Source organism: Macaca mulatta, chromosome 5 (assembly GCF_049350105.2).
Source record: "Macaca mulatta isolate MMU2019108-1 chromosome 5, T2T-MMU8v2.0, whole genome shotgun sequence".
Classification (NCBI taxonomy): Eukaryota; Metazoa; Chordata; class Mammalia; order Primates; family Cercopithecidae; genus Macaca; species Macaca mulatta.
In genome coordinates, this window is record NC_133410.1 from 5905608 (window position 1) to 5919998 (window position 14391).

The 14391-nt window shown below is 53.9% G+C and overlaps 1 long non-coding RNA gene across 1 annotated transcript; it reads right to left on the reverse strand.

The window, feature by feature from the left end:
- Positions 1-5653: 5653 nt before the first annotated feature.
- On the reverse strand, positions 5654-13957 carry LOC144341117 (uncharacterized). Its single transcript, XR_013417745.1, has 2 exons — positions 13820-13957; positions 5654-6270 (listed from the first exon to the last, which is right to left on the reverse strand). It is a non-coding gene; the product is annotated as an uncharacterized LOC144341117 (long non-coding RNA).
- Between the last annotated feature and the right edge of the window lie 434 nt (positions 13958-14391).

Below are 14391 nucleotides of genomic sequence, written 5' to 3' on the forward strand. Positions count from 1 at the left end.
GGGGAGCCCGGGGTGTGAAGCTTAGAGCAGCCCCAGTGACATTTGCAGGAAGCCACCCCAGAACCCATGGGGTACAGCAGACAGTGATCACTGATGAAACGAGGGAACCCCAGTGGCTGTCAGGGCAATAGCTGAAAGGTGCAATCTCACATAAGCACATCTCCCCAAAAATATCTCCTAAAAAATTACCCAAGCAAGGGATGCTCTGACTCCATGACCCTGCCCAGCTCCGGCTGAGTCTCCTGAGAAACTGTTAGCGCTTGGTGCACATTTTCAGCCACGCACGTAACAAATGTTTCTCAAAAGCCTGCCATGTCCAGGACTGTGCTCCAGGTAGCAGCCCCGTGGCAGCGGCGAAGCCCACGGGCCCAGGTCTCATGGGGCTGCCTTGCGAGGGGGAACCATGACGGTGCACTGGGGAGGGCACTCCTGGTGGATGTCTCCTCCCAACAACCTGGGAAGGAACCGGCTCCTGCCTGCACCGTGGCAGGCACAGAGTAGGTGCTTCAATAAAGAGACAATTGAATCAATAAAGTTGAATCAATAAAGAAACAAGTGGAAACTAAGGTAAGCTTTGTAGAAACAATTTGCTGGATATGAATAAAGTAACTCAGATACAGATCATCAGAGACACAGTGGCAGCCCAGAGGCGCCGGCAACCCCAGCCCTGTGCGAGATTCACTTTCTGTTCTCGAAGCTGACTCTCCCATGGGTCTCCTCCTCTCCTTGGCAGAGTTGCTGATTTAATAAAAACACAGGATGCCCAGTTAAATCTGAATTTCAGGTAAACAAATAATTTTTTAGTCTAAGTGTGTCTCATGCATTATTTGGGATATACTTATATTTAAAATATTCGTTGTTTGTCTGGAATTCAAATATAACTGGGCATCCTGCATTTTACCTGGCAACCCTATTTCCTAGCACAGTCAAGAGGCACTGGGCTGGTGACCGTAGGATGAGGTGAAGCCCGAAACTGTGACCGTGGCTGCCCGCCAGGAAGAGCATTGGCTCTCTCCCGCTAACCCTCCCTCCTCTTGGACTCCCTTCCCCCAGGAACCCCTCGGTTACCTCACTCTCTCCTCCTCCCTCGGCTCTCATACCTCTCTGAGGAGGCTGGTCCCTACCTGAAGCCCCAGCACCGGGGCCCCATTCCCCTGCCCTCCCCTTCCTCTCCGCACCACTGTATCCCCTGGCATAGGAGGCGATGAGCTTGTTTATTGTTTGCTGTCACTCCCCACCCCCCGACACACACACACACACACACACACACTACACATCATAAGGGCGGGGCTTCTGGCTGTTTTGTTTTCAGCTGTATCCCCAGCACCTAAAACAGGGCCAGCACCTCGCCAGAGCTTAAAACCTATTTGGGAGATGGAGACACATGGGGTGGGTTGGCGGGAATGGAAAGCAGGTTCCTGACCCCCCCACAGAAGAGGGGCCATGACTAGCAGCCTCAGAAAGTGCCATGAACAAAACAGGTGCTGTGGATCTGAAGGTCAGGCTGATGCTTCCCCTCGACTCCCACAGGCACACGCACAGCAGAAACGGAAGTCTGGCTCCCTCCCTGCACGGTCCCCACCCAGACCAGTGAGGAGCACCACAGCCTTGTTCCCTCCCCGCACAGTCCCCACCCAGACCAGTGAGGAGCACCACAGCCTTGTTCCCTCCCCGCACAGTCCCCACCCAGACCAGTGAGGAGCACCACAGCCTTGTTCCCTCCCCGCACAGTCCCCACCCAGATCAGTGAGGAGCACCACAGCCCTCGCTGGTTCTGGAGCAGAACCCTCTGCACCCCCCGAGTCCTCCCTTGCCCACCCTGATACGGCATCTCCAAGCCAGGTTTCCTACCCTCTTCCCTCCCTGGCTGCAGGCCCGGGCCGCAGAGCATCGGCTTCCCAAAGACTTGAGGTTTTTGCAGAAGCCAAGGAAAGCCCCCAGCAGCCAGTAACTCTGCAAAAGTCCCTGGAGGGAGGGGCTGCTGGGGCCCGAGCCACCCTCTAGAAGGGTGGGCCAGAGGAAAAAGGGTGATTGATCCCCCCACATTGACTCCGTCTCTCGGGTTGTAAAGCGCTCTCGTGGGCGTTATTTTTATTTCAGCCTCACCACAGTGAGCTGAGCGGGACTATTCCCATGTCACTGGTGTGGAGGCGACTCACAAACCACAGGCCAGCAGCCCCCGCGTTCCGGCTGCAGGTCCCGGGCACCCTCCCCCAGCAGCACATCCACTGGGACGCACATTGTGGGCAGGGCCAGCGGGTGATACGGAGGAAGAGAACAGGAGAGCTGCCTGCTCTGAAAAGTTGGCAGACGACTGCATCCACAATAAAAGACAAAGTTAAAATATTGAACCAAAAAACATGAAAGGTTTTCATACAGAAATCCCTTTGGATGCTAAACTTTCACGAGGTACTTGAAAAGGCAGCTGTGTTGACTTCAATCAATTTGCAGAGTGGGTTCGCACACAAGGAAGATGAAAAGCGTGTGGGGCTCTCCTGCCCGTAATAGACTCTTTGCTCCTGTTCCATTCTCGTCTGGGCTCCGTGCCCCAGCTCTCCTCACCCTGTGGGGAAAGCCATGCCTTTCTTGCCAGTCCGCTTCTCCACCCTGACCCTGGGGCCTGCCCAGTGCCTCCCAACTAACCCATATCTGCTCAGCTCCTTGACTGGTTCATGTGAGCCTGGCCACCAACCTGGGTCTGAAAGAGTGTCTTAGAATCTGCTGCACAGGCCCGGGAAGGGGTGGGGCAGGTGTTGGGGCTTGCTCTGCTCTGGGATCTGAGTCCTAAGGGCCACAGAGACCCAGCTTGCTGGCAGTCAGCTTCCCCCGCTGCATGGAAGAATTGCAAACTGAAGCCAAGGCAGAGGGGATAGCAGACCCAGGAGGTGGAGAGAGACGCAAGAAAACAGCCCCGGGCCCCAGATCCGGCAGAGCCCACAGCCAGCCCGACCCCTGGATGTCCCAATCACCTGAGCGTCTGTCCGTCTCTGCTGGAGCTGGCATGAGCTGCTGTCAGTGACCTGCATTTGCAGCCTCTGCCAAAAATGTCCAAAAACCAGCTGCCTGCGGGGCTTACTTGAGAATACTTCCGTGGTTGGGCTCCATTGACCTGAATTCTGGCACTAGTTTTATAACTAACTGCCCAGGGGAGCTTAGCCAGGGCATTGCATCGTCTTGTGACTCAGTTTCCCCACTATAAAACGGATTAAATAACAGGTGAGAGCACGTTGAAGTCAAAAGCGCTGTGCAGATGGATGCATTGGTGTCTCCACACCCCAGGGTCTCTCCCTCCAGACCAAGGCTTCTTAGGAAGAGGAACCTCGTCCTCGCCTCCTTACCCTCAACACCTAACACAAGACCTGGCCCTCACAGAGTGCTTTAAAAGAACTCTGGATGGATGTAAACTCCAAACGATTGAAAGGTGGTCTCACAGAAACGTGCACACCTGTGCACATCGCAGGATTCTTCACAATAGCCAAGAGGTGGCAGCAAGGCAGGGTTAGGTGGTTCACGCCTGTAATCCCAGCACTTTGGGAGGCCGAGGAGGGTTGATCATGAGGTCAGGAGTTCGAGACCAGCCTGACCAACATGGTGAAACCCCGATTCTACTAAAAATACAAAAATTAGCCGGGCATGGTGGCGTGTGCCTGTAATCCCAGCTACTCAGGAGGCTGAGGCAGGAGAATTGCTTGAACCCAGGAGGCGGAGGTTGCAGTGAGCCGAGATTGCGCCACTGCACTCCAGCCTGGTGACAGAGCGAAACTCTGTCTCAAAAAAAAGCCGGGTGCGGTGGCTGATGCCTGTAATCCCAGCATTTTGGGAGGCTGAGGCGGGCAGATCACAAGGTCAGGAGATCGAGACCATCCTGGCTAACACAGTGAAACACCGTCTCTACTAAAAATACAAAAAAAAATTAACCAGGCGTGGTAGCGGGCACCTGTAGTCCCAGCTACTCGGGAGGCTAGGCAGGAGAATGGCGTGAACCCAGAAGGTGGAGCTGGAAATGAGTTGAGATCACGCCAGTGCATTCCAGCCTGGATGACAAAGTGAGACTCTGCCTCAAAAAAAAAAAAAAATGAAAATTCTGACACATGCTACAGCGTGGACATCGTGACATTGAGGACGTTACGCTAAGAGAAATAAGCTGTCACCAAAGGACACATGCTCTGTGATCCCACTGACATGAGGCCTCTAGGGCGGTCACACTCACAGAGCAGAAAGTGGAATAGTGAGTACCAGGGGCTAGGAGGGGGATGGGGAGTTGTTGGGTTGTTCGGGGTGTTAGTTTGTTTTGAGATGGAGTCTGGCTGTGCCACCCAGCCTGGAGTGCAGTGGCGCGATCTCGGCTCACTGCAACCTCTGCCTCCCAGGTTCAAGTGATTCCTCCTGCCTCAGCCTCCTGAGTAGCTGGGATTACAGGCACGTGCCACCACGCCCAGCTAATTTTTGTATTTTTAGTAGAGATGGGGTTTCACCATGTTGGCCAGGCTGGTCTCGAACTCCTGACCTCAGGTGATCTACCCACCTCGGCCTCCCAAAGTGCTGGGATTACAGGCGTGAGCCACGGCACCTGGCCTGGGGAGTTGTTATTCAATAGGGACAGATTTCAGTTTGGGAAGATGGACAGAGTTCGAGAAAAATGGTGCTGATCACTGCATAACATCATGAATGTATTTAATTTCACTGAACTATACACTTACAAATGGTTAAGATGGTAAATTTTATGTTAGGTGTTTTACCACAATTTAAAACAAAAACCTGGAAAGCATAAACTTGAAATATATGGCACGGAAAACATCAGGCGACTTCAGCAAACAAAACTGTGAAGCCCAACACGCCCGGCTTATTTGCCGTGGAAATTGCTCTTGGAATCATGACAGGAATCCTTTGGCCTTTGCAAAAATAATAGTCATGACTGAAGTCGGCTCAGCAAAATATCTCCCTCACTTTGAAACCACAGCTGTGGGCCCAGCGGCACTGCCTGAGTACTCACCCTCACCGAGCCAGGCGACGAGATCGCTCAACCTTCACGAAGGCAGTGAGGTGGGGCCGTTCTCCTCCCTACCATAAGGGTGACACCGGTGAGGCCTCAATCGCTCCTGTGACTTGCCAAGAACGCACAGCCGGTGAGTAGAGGCAGGCCAGGACCGGCCCAGCCAACCCAGCCGAGCCTCCTTGCCTTTTAGCTGTTTCTGCATTTGCAGAGGTTACAGAGTTAACAGCAGCAGTCTTCGAGGTTCAGGGCGAGCCCTTCCACGTTATATTTTATCAACTTATACATGGTTCGGAGGTAGGAGACGGGACTCGACTCCAGAGGGGCTTGGGCACAAGACTAGATTGAGGACTGGCTGAAACAGACTGGGCCAAAGCAGCTTTCAATCAGGCACCCCCACCGGTAGGCTATATCGATTTACCGTTGCCATGGCAACACCCAGACGTTACCACCCCTTTTCACAGCAGTGACCCAACGATTACTACCCCTTCCCTAGAAGTTTCTGCATGAACTGCCCCTTAATCAGTTCCCTTAATCGCCTGCCCTGCGTTGGTTCCAGTTTCTTCAATGCATGTGTTTCAGTTTTGCAATCTAAAAAAAAAAAAAAGTTTCAACAGGAATATTCATTTACACAAGGAGGTAGGATTCAACAAGGCAACATTCAGTACAGGTTTTTATTATTTACAAAGATCTTAGCAATTAAAAGTGGGTATAGGTGGGGCACAGTGGCTCAGGCCTGTAGTCCCAACACTTTGAGAGGTGGATCATGAGGTCAGGAGTTCAAGATCAGCCTGGCCAAGATGGTGAACCCCCCCCCCCATCTCCACTAAAAATACAAAAATTAGCCGGGCGTGGTTGTGGGTGCCTATAATCCCAGCTACTCAGGAGGCTGAGGCAGGAGAATCGCTTGAACCCGGGAGGCGGAGGTTGCAGTGAGCCGAGATCGCGCCACCGCACTCCAGCCTGGGTGACACCAGGCTGAAAAAAAAAAAAAAAGTAGGTATAAATATGGCTGCTACTCTCTGCCCACGGGTAGCCCTGCTCTGCAGGAGCAGTCACGGAGCTGTAACACTGCCCATGGGTAGCCCTGCTCTGCGGGAGCAGTCACGGAGCTGTAACACTGCCACTTCAGTAAAGCTGTTTTCTACCACCTCTGGCTGTCCTTGAAGTATTTCCTGAGCCAAGCCAGGAACACTCGCAGGCCAGGCTCCACTTTGGGGCTTGCCTGCCCTGTGTTGGTTCCAGTTTTTTCAATGCATGTGTTTCAGTTTTGCAATCTAAAAAAAAAAAAAACGTTTCAACAGAAACATCCATTTACACAAGGAAGTAGGAGTCAACAAGGCAACATTCAGTACAGGTTTTTGTTATTTACAAAGATCTTAGCAGCTGTCTTATTTCGTCTTCAGAACAACCTGGCAGGTACATAGTGGCCCATTTTGGAGATGGGGATGGAGTACGGATGAGATTTACTTCACTGTCCAACTAAAAAGTAATAAATCTGGCACGAACCTGGGGCTTCCACCTTCCAGATTCAGCAGAGCCCAGAGCTCAGCAGCTGCGCCTCCTAATTATGTGAGCCAGGAACCCTTCCTCCCACCTGGCGGCCTCTCCCACTCCAGGCTCCTTTCACATTCAGGTCATCACACACCTCTGGCGCCCTGCTTTAGAATTGGAATGACCTACTACATAAAGGCAGAGTGGTGATCCATTCACCTCTGAACCCTGAGCACCTAACGCTAAAACCAGGGGCTTAAAAACATACTGAAGGAGCAGAGGGAAGAAACGGGGAGGGAGGAAGGAAGAAAAGAAAGGAGACTGGGGGACAATTGTTGGCATATCGACCAAAGGGAGACTACTGGGCTGGAGAGTCCCAGCAGGGGTACTGTCTTTTCCATGAATCTCTTGTGATTTTGTATTGTAGCTATTCCAGAAGCATCCAGGATAGTATCAGTAAAACAATTGTCTGTGAACCACACACCCACAAAGCAGCCAAGGTTGAAGATTAGATAAGAGTTCTCTCCACCGAGAGTGGTGGCTCACACCTGTAATCCCAGCATTTTGGGAGGCCGAGGCAGGCAGATCACCTGAGCTCAGGAGTTTGAGACCACCCTGGCCAACACTGTGAAACCCTGTCTCTAGTAAAAATACAAAAAAATAGCCAGGCATGGCGGGCGCCTGTAATCCCAGCTACTCAGGAGGCTGAGGCAGGAGAATTGCTTGAACCAGGGAGGCAGAGGTTGCAGTGAGCCAAGATCATGCCACTGCACTCCAGCCTGGGCAACAGCGCAAGACTCCACCTCAAAAAAAATTTAAAAAGGAAAAAGAAAAAGAAAAAAAAGAGTTCTCTCTGCCCAGAGCCTGCCACCTGTGTCTTTGTGCAGGGCAGGCTGGGCATGCCGGGGAGTTACCACCTCTGGGACCAGCCCCCAGGCTGTGATGGGCAGGGCTATTCCCAGCTTTCTTGCCCCTGGGCAGTGCAGCTCCAAGGCAGGTTCCATACAGTGGGAGTGAGTCCAGTGACCCACGGTGGTCACCTGCCCCGGAAAAGGCGTCCCTGCTTGACTTCCTTCCTCTCCCTCTCTCATTCCTCCACTTTCCTACTGGCACTTCCCGGGATCGTCTCCCAAGTAACCTACTTGCATGCAAAGCTTTATCTCAAGGTTGGCTTTTGGGAACCCAAAGACAAAAAGCCAGGCCTCTCCGGGCCCATGAGGGGCACTGAAGTTGAGCAAGAAATAGGCCTTTGCTTCAAGCCCCTGGTTGGAGGTTGGCGTCACCTGTGGCAGCAGCATGACTTGTGGAGCTGGGGTTAGGAGCCTCATTCGGAGGTGAGGGCATCATGGCCCAGGGAGGCAGAATAGGTCGCCTGAGGCCACAGGCCGGGAAATGGCAGGCTGGGATGGCCCTCGGAGCTGTCTCACTCTGAGCACAAGCTCTTAACCACCTAGCCCGCTGCAGCAAGGAGGGAGGGAGGGAGAAGGACAGAACACGGAGGGAGAAAGGGGACCTCCCCCAACCTTAAAGGCTCCCTGCAGCTTGTGCCTCACAGCAGGGACCAGGCCGTGGCCTGTGGTGGGGGCTCTGGCTGCACCATGAGCCAGCCAAGGGCACACAAGCCTGCCCAGCCCCTCCGTGTCCTCGGGCCTCCGCTTGCCTTCATTTCTTGCCCCTGCCGTCTGTCAGAACTGGGGACACAGCCCTCACCTCGGCAGGGTCTAGGAGAAACGGTGATGCTCAGAGTCTCCAGCACAGCAGCACCCCCTTCTCAGGTGTCTCAGGAGAAAGCGGGCTGCCCTCTGCATGCAGGCACCCCGCTGAGGATGGCCTTGGCGCCCCCTCCTCAGGCCTTCCTGGGGACGGGGCTCTGTCTGTGGGGGGTCGGGAGGGAGGTGGGGGCCTGGATCTTTGCTGGGACACTCCCTTGGGTGGGCTGAAGGAGCCTCGCCACTGGCTTGGGGTTTGCTTTCCAGAGGCTGTGGTTTCCCTGGCAGCTCAGCACAGGCCCTGGAAATTCACAACGTGGCTTTGGGGTTTGTTTTTGTTTTTTTTTTTTTTCAGAATCTCATATAGCTTGAGAGAGAGAGAAATGACAGAGAGAGAAAAAAAAGAGGAGACGGCAGGGAGAGAGAGACACACCTTCTGAAGACCTCTATGGTCCTATTCACTCCTTGCTCCAAGCCTGGGGGGCTCAGGGAGGCTGCAGAGGCTCCCGCTCCGCCCGTGTGCCCAGCAGGAGGCCCTGTCCACAACTGGACAGCATGAGGGGCAGGGGCTGGACCAGCCAGCCCTGACTGTGGCCATGGCTGGCAGGCCTCATTCCCCTGAGCTCTTTCTCTCGGCGCCTGGACCAGAGCCTGAAGCGCACTCAAGACTCTCCAGTGTGGATTTCTATCGTGGCTGCTTTCCAGTGGCCCCAGGGACTGTGAGGTCCTCCAAGGCGGGCAGGGCCTCCCGGTGCCCACCGTGCCTGGTGCGGGCGAGTGAGGAACAGAGCTGAGCTGGGAGCCACGCACCCTTGCTCCAGGCCCCAGCTCTTCCCTGGCCTGGCCATTCCAGCCTCGGCACCCGCCCCACTCACTCCCCACTCTGCCGGGAGGAATCTGCAGGGCCTGGGACCGTGGCCTACAGGGAGCAGTGGGACCAGCCAGGGCCTTTCCTGAAGGAGACCTGACTCGTAAGGATGGTGGGAGCAGCCTTCTGCCATGCGAAAGGCCACCGTGGTGAGGAGAATGGCCACCACATGAAAAGCCACCACGGTGAGGAGAATGGCCAGGGAGGGCCCATCACTGACAGGTGGACCCTATGGAGCCAGAATTCAGTTCAGTCCAAAGAAAAACTTTCTGACAGGCCCAAGCCTCCAGGCCTGGGCAGATGGAGAGTTCCCCGTCACTGGAGGTATGCAAGCAAGGGTGCCCACCCACAGAGAGGGTTTAATGGGGGTAATGAAAACAGGGTTGGAGGCCTAAATCAGGTCGTGTGTGTCACATGCTTTGCCCAGGGTGGGTAGAGTGGGAGGCGCTGTCCTTCGCCTCCCCAGTAGCCACCATCCATCCTGCTTTCCAAACCCCAAACTTTCAGGAAACCCCCAGAGACTTCCAGATCGCAAGGAAGGTAAGGTCCACCCCCAGTAAAAGGGGGTGAATCCTGATTGGTCCACATTAGCCCTGGTAACTGCTCATCGTCCATGATTGGTCAAAAGGCAGGCATATGACCCAGTTGTAACCAATGAGGTATAAGGGAAATCTGCTGGGAGGAGCTTTCCTTCCTGAAGGCAAAAGCAAAGACCTCAAGAGGAAAACGGCCTTTTCCTGTCCTCCATGTTCCTGCCTGGGACGTGGATGTGATGTCCGGAGACACAGCAGCCTGGTGGCATGATGCAGCAGCCCAAGCCTCCAGACTTACTGTTGCGGGAGAAACGAATTCCTGTGGGTTCAAACCTAGCAGGCAGGTTTTCTGTTACTTGCAGCTAAAGTCATTTTCTACGTTACCTACAAATGGTCAGCTCAGACCCAGTGACTATAACCACCCCCACCCCCGTGCACCCAGAAGCCAGAACCACAAGGAGGGGGCTCTAGATACACAGCCTGTTTTCCTGTCCCACATCTTCATTCTTCCCTTTTTCCTCCTCCCAGGCCTCTCTGACTTCCCACAGCTACCCAATGCCTGTACCCAGCCTCCCTCCTGTTCCCAGAGCTCCCACTCATCCCTCAGACCTGAGGCAGATTTTGGGGGCTGCACACCAGGTCCCCACCCCAACCACATCAAGGGGGAGCAGTGTTTCTGCAGACTCCACACAATTAATCCTACAGTCCCCAAAATGTGGCGGGCACGCCATTTGCTCACAACAGGGACAAGGGTGCAGGAGGGGCAACCACCCCGCTGATGGATCACCACACACGCTCTGGACGCCAGGCCTTCCCTGGTCCCTCGGCATCTTCCCCAAGGCGGCCAGGAGCCATCTGCGAGGCTGGGCAGGACCTCGGCTCTGCAAACGGCTGATCCCAGTGTGCGCTTCTTGCTTCGCTGACTTCCTCTCGGTGCTGAAGGGTGCAGCCCTGACTGTGCTCTGGTAATATTTTGATTTATAAAATGTGCCTGGGTTATAAACCCTCAGAAACTGCTGACCCTCAGAGTGTGAAGGCTAAGTGATAGCACAACTCAAACCATCACCACTGCAATTTTCCTCTCCATTACTGAAGCAAAACACCCGACTTGCGCTGCATCCTGGGAGCTAATCAGCTGCAGCCCTGGGAGGAAGAGGGAAGGTGAGCTTTCTGAAGAAGACCCCAGCTTTACCCCACGTCCTCTGCCAGGGGGACGGCAGCTTCACATGACTGCACTTTATTCTTGGCCTCTTTCTCCCACAGAACCACACGATTCTGCAGATGAGGAAACTGAGGCTCAGAGCAAATAAGCAATCTCTCCAAGGCCACACAGTTAAGTAGAGCCTGTTTCAAGTAAAGCAACCAAGCCAGCCTTCTCCTTGCCGTCTGTATTGCCTGCCCCAGGCTCAGGAAGTTGCCAGATTTAGGAGCTGGAAGTGCAGCAGGAGTCTAGCACAAGACTGCATGCTCACCCTGAGAACCTGGGACCAGAGGAGCCACGCTGGCATCAAATCCCTAAGGCCTCCTGTGGAAGATGGTGGAGGGGACTTGGGGCAACCAAAAAACCCTCAAGAGACCAGGACTTAGACATTCAAAGAAAGGGAAGGGCAGAAGTGAAAGAAGGGTAAGATGACTCCGCTAAATGAAGTGTAAACCTGAGACTAGAGAGAGCACATTCCCCCAGAGACTTGCCAACAAAATGTGCTGAACTCAAGCAACCTTCCATCCATCCATATAACCGTGCATCCATGCATCCTTCCATCCTTCCAACCCTCCATCCACCATTCCTCAGTCCATTCCTCCATCATCCATCCATGCACCCACTCACCAACCCATTCATCATCCATCCATCCATCCACTCATCCATCATCCATGCATTTATCCATCCAATATCCCCCATCCCTCCATCCATTCATCCACCATCCATCTTTCCATTCACCCATCCATCCATCCATTCACCCACTCACCAACCCATTCATCCATCATTCATCATCCATCCATCCACTCATCCATCCACTCATTCATCATCCATGCATTTATCCATCCAATATCCCTCCATCCCTCCATCCATCCATCCACCATCCATCTAAACATTCCTTCATCCATCCATCCATCCTTCCATTCACCCACTCACCAACCCATTCATCCATCATTCATCATCCATCCATCCACTTATCCATCCACTCATTCATCATCCATGCATTTATCCATCCAATATCCCTCCATCCCTCCATCCATCCATCCACCATCCATCTAAACATTCCTTCATCCATCCATCCTTCCATCTACCCACCAATCAACTCACCCACCCATCATCCATCTGTCTCCCGTCCATCTCTCCATTCCTCATCCATCCATTCTTCCATCCGCCCACCCACCAACCCACCCATCCATCACCCATCTATCCTCCATACATCCATTCATCCATCATCTATCCATCCAATGTATCCATATATCCATCTATCCATCCAATATCCATCCATCCCTCTGTACTTTTGTCTGTCCATCCTCTCAACAAGCATTTACTTCCTCTGTGTTGGGCACCACCCTCAAGAAAGTCAGTCCAATAAAATAGAAGCACAGAAACAACCTTGGTAAAAGTTAATAGGGCTGTGACAGAAAGAAGCACTGAGGTCTGAGGAGACCCAGGAGGCACCCAGCCCACACAAGGATTGTCTAGGAAGGCTTCCTGGAGGGGGTAGCACCAGATCCAAATCTCAGAGGATGAATATGGCACCCAAGCAAAAGAAAATGGGCATTTCACACCAAGAGGAAAAACAGGGCACTGCAAAACTGCTTGTTGTGTTCGAGGGACTAAAGGTGGGTCCATGTGGGCTGCAGGGAAGGGCATCTGTGCAGGGATGGGGAGAGAGAGGGTTGAAGAAGAGGGCTGTGATGGGGAGTTAAGCTCCCCTTTGAGAATCTTGATGTAGAACTGAAATCTGGGGAAAACGTGGTCCCCAACTTTGGGGAGATAAGCACCAGGGGCAACCAGTGTGGCCCTTAGTGAAGAAGACCAGAGAGAGGAGCTTAGAGCCACAGCCACCAAAGATGCGGGAGAGGCATGAAGGCCGCCCACCCCTAGCTGGGAAGAAAGAGCAGGGCTTGTGTTTCTAGCCATGGCCAGGTGAGGGCTGGAACTCCAAGACCCCCATCATCAGTGTCTCCTTACCCCACCACTGGAGGTCCCAACCAAGGACAAACCAAGACTTGGATGTGTTTCACTGAGTCAGCCCCATCTTTTTAAAAACGTTAATCTGAATGTCTTTAGTCAGGAGCGAAATCAGAAATCGTTAATAACTGCAACAGCCCAGCACCAACCGATCAGAGTGGACTCGAGCCTTGGTACTGGAGCGGGTTCCAGAAGGCCCTGCTGGCCAGGGGCTGGCCCTTTAGCTGCTGAGTCCAGAGGGGTTCCTGGGGGTCCAGGGCAGCAGAAGTGTAATCAAGGGTGAAGGGCCATAGCTTCTGACCATCCAGTGCAGAAGCATTTGATCATCTTGACAGCTGGTGTGGCCATGTCAGTGCATGCAGGCCGTGTATCAGTCCTGCCTTTGAACGGGGTCTGCAGGCTCCACCCAGTCGGCCACAGTCCCCATGACACCCTGTCGTCTTACACCTGGCAGATGACGTGTTTGGGTTCTTAATACTTCATCTTACAGAGCCCAGAGAAGCCACATCAGTGGCCAGTGCCCCCTAGACCACAAGCTGCGGGGTCCAGATAAGAGGACGGCTGACACCAGCAACATGTGTCCTTGGCACAAACTACACACCAGCCTCTCAGTGTGTGCATGTTCCTGGAACAGGTGTCCACATCTTCAGCCCAGTACGGTGCCCTTTCAGGGGCAATACTGGCAACTGTGCCCACTATCACTGAGTGTGCACTATGAGCCCCGTGCAGGGCTGTAGCTCCCTGAACCCACGCAATGTCCTGGGGGCCTGTGGTGTCCCCCATTGTTTTTAGGTGAGGAAGTGGAGGCTAAGAGGTGTGGGGAAGTGAGTTGCCCCTGGCCACACAGCCCAGTGGGGGTTAAAACCTGGGTCCATCAAACTCCAACACTGGTGCCCCCTGCCCCAGACATCCCCAGAGAAGTCTTCAGGTAACAGAGCCCAAGGTGCAGCCTGTGACAGCAGCAAGGGGCCAAGAAGCCACTGGGGTCACCGGCCATGCAGAGCGAAGGAGCAGGATAGATGGGGAAGTCCCAGGTGACATCACACTCACCTGCTCCTCTCAGAAGTGATTCGGCCGCTATGATGACCCTGGAGCTCGGCTTGCCAGCTCGGTGGATTCTCCCACAGCCCGGAAGGAAGCCTGGTGAGCCCCATCTCCTAGGAGGAATATAGGCCCGAGTCACATGGCAGAAGGTGGTGGAAGCAGGGCTGGGACCACAATATGCCCCCATGGCTCTTCCTCATCCTCTCCACATCACCTCCACACTGCCCTCATATCACCTCCCCGGCATCTGCACGTTGTCGTCTCCACATCCCCTATCCAGTGCCTTCATGTCACCTCCACGTCACCTCCACAGTGTCACAGTGACATCCCCTCACCTCCATAACACCGTCACATCACCTGTACGTCACCACCACGGTATCTCCACATCCCCTCCACAGCAGCTCCACGTCCCTCCTCCTCACCTCCGTAACACCTCCACATCGCCTGAGCTTTACTCCACAGCACCTCCACGTGTCTCCTCCTCACCTCCGTAACACCTCCACATCGCCTGAGCTTTACTCCACAGCACCTCCACGTGTCTCCTCCTCACCTCCGTAACACCTGCACATCGCCTGAGC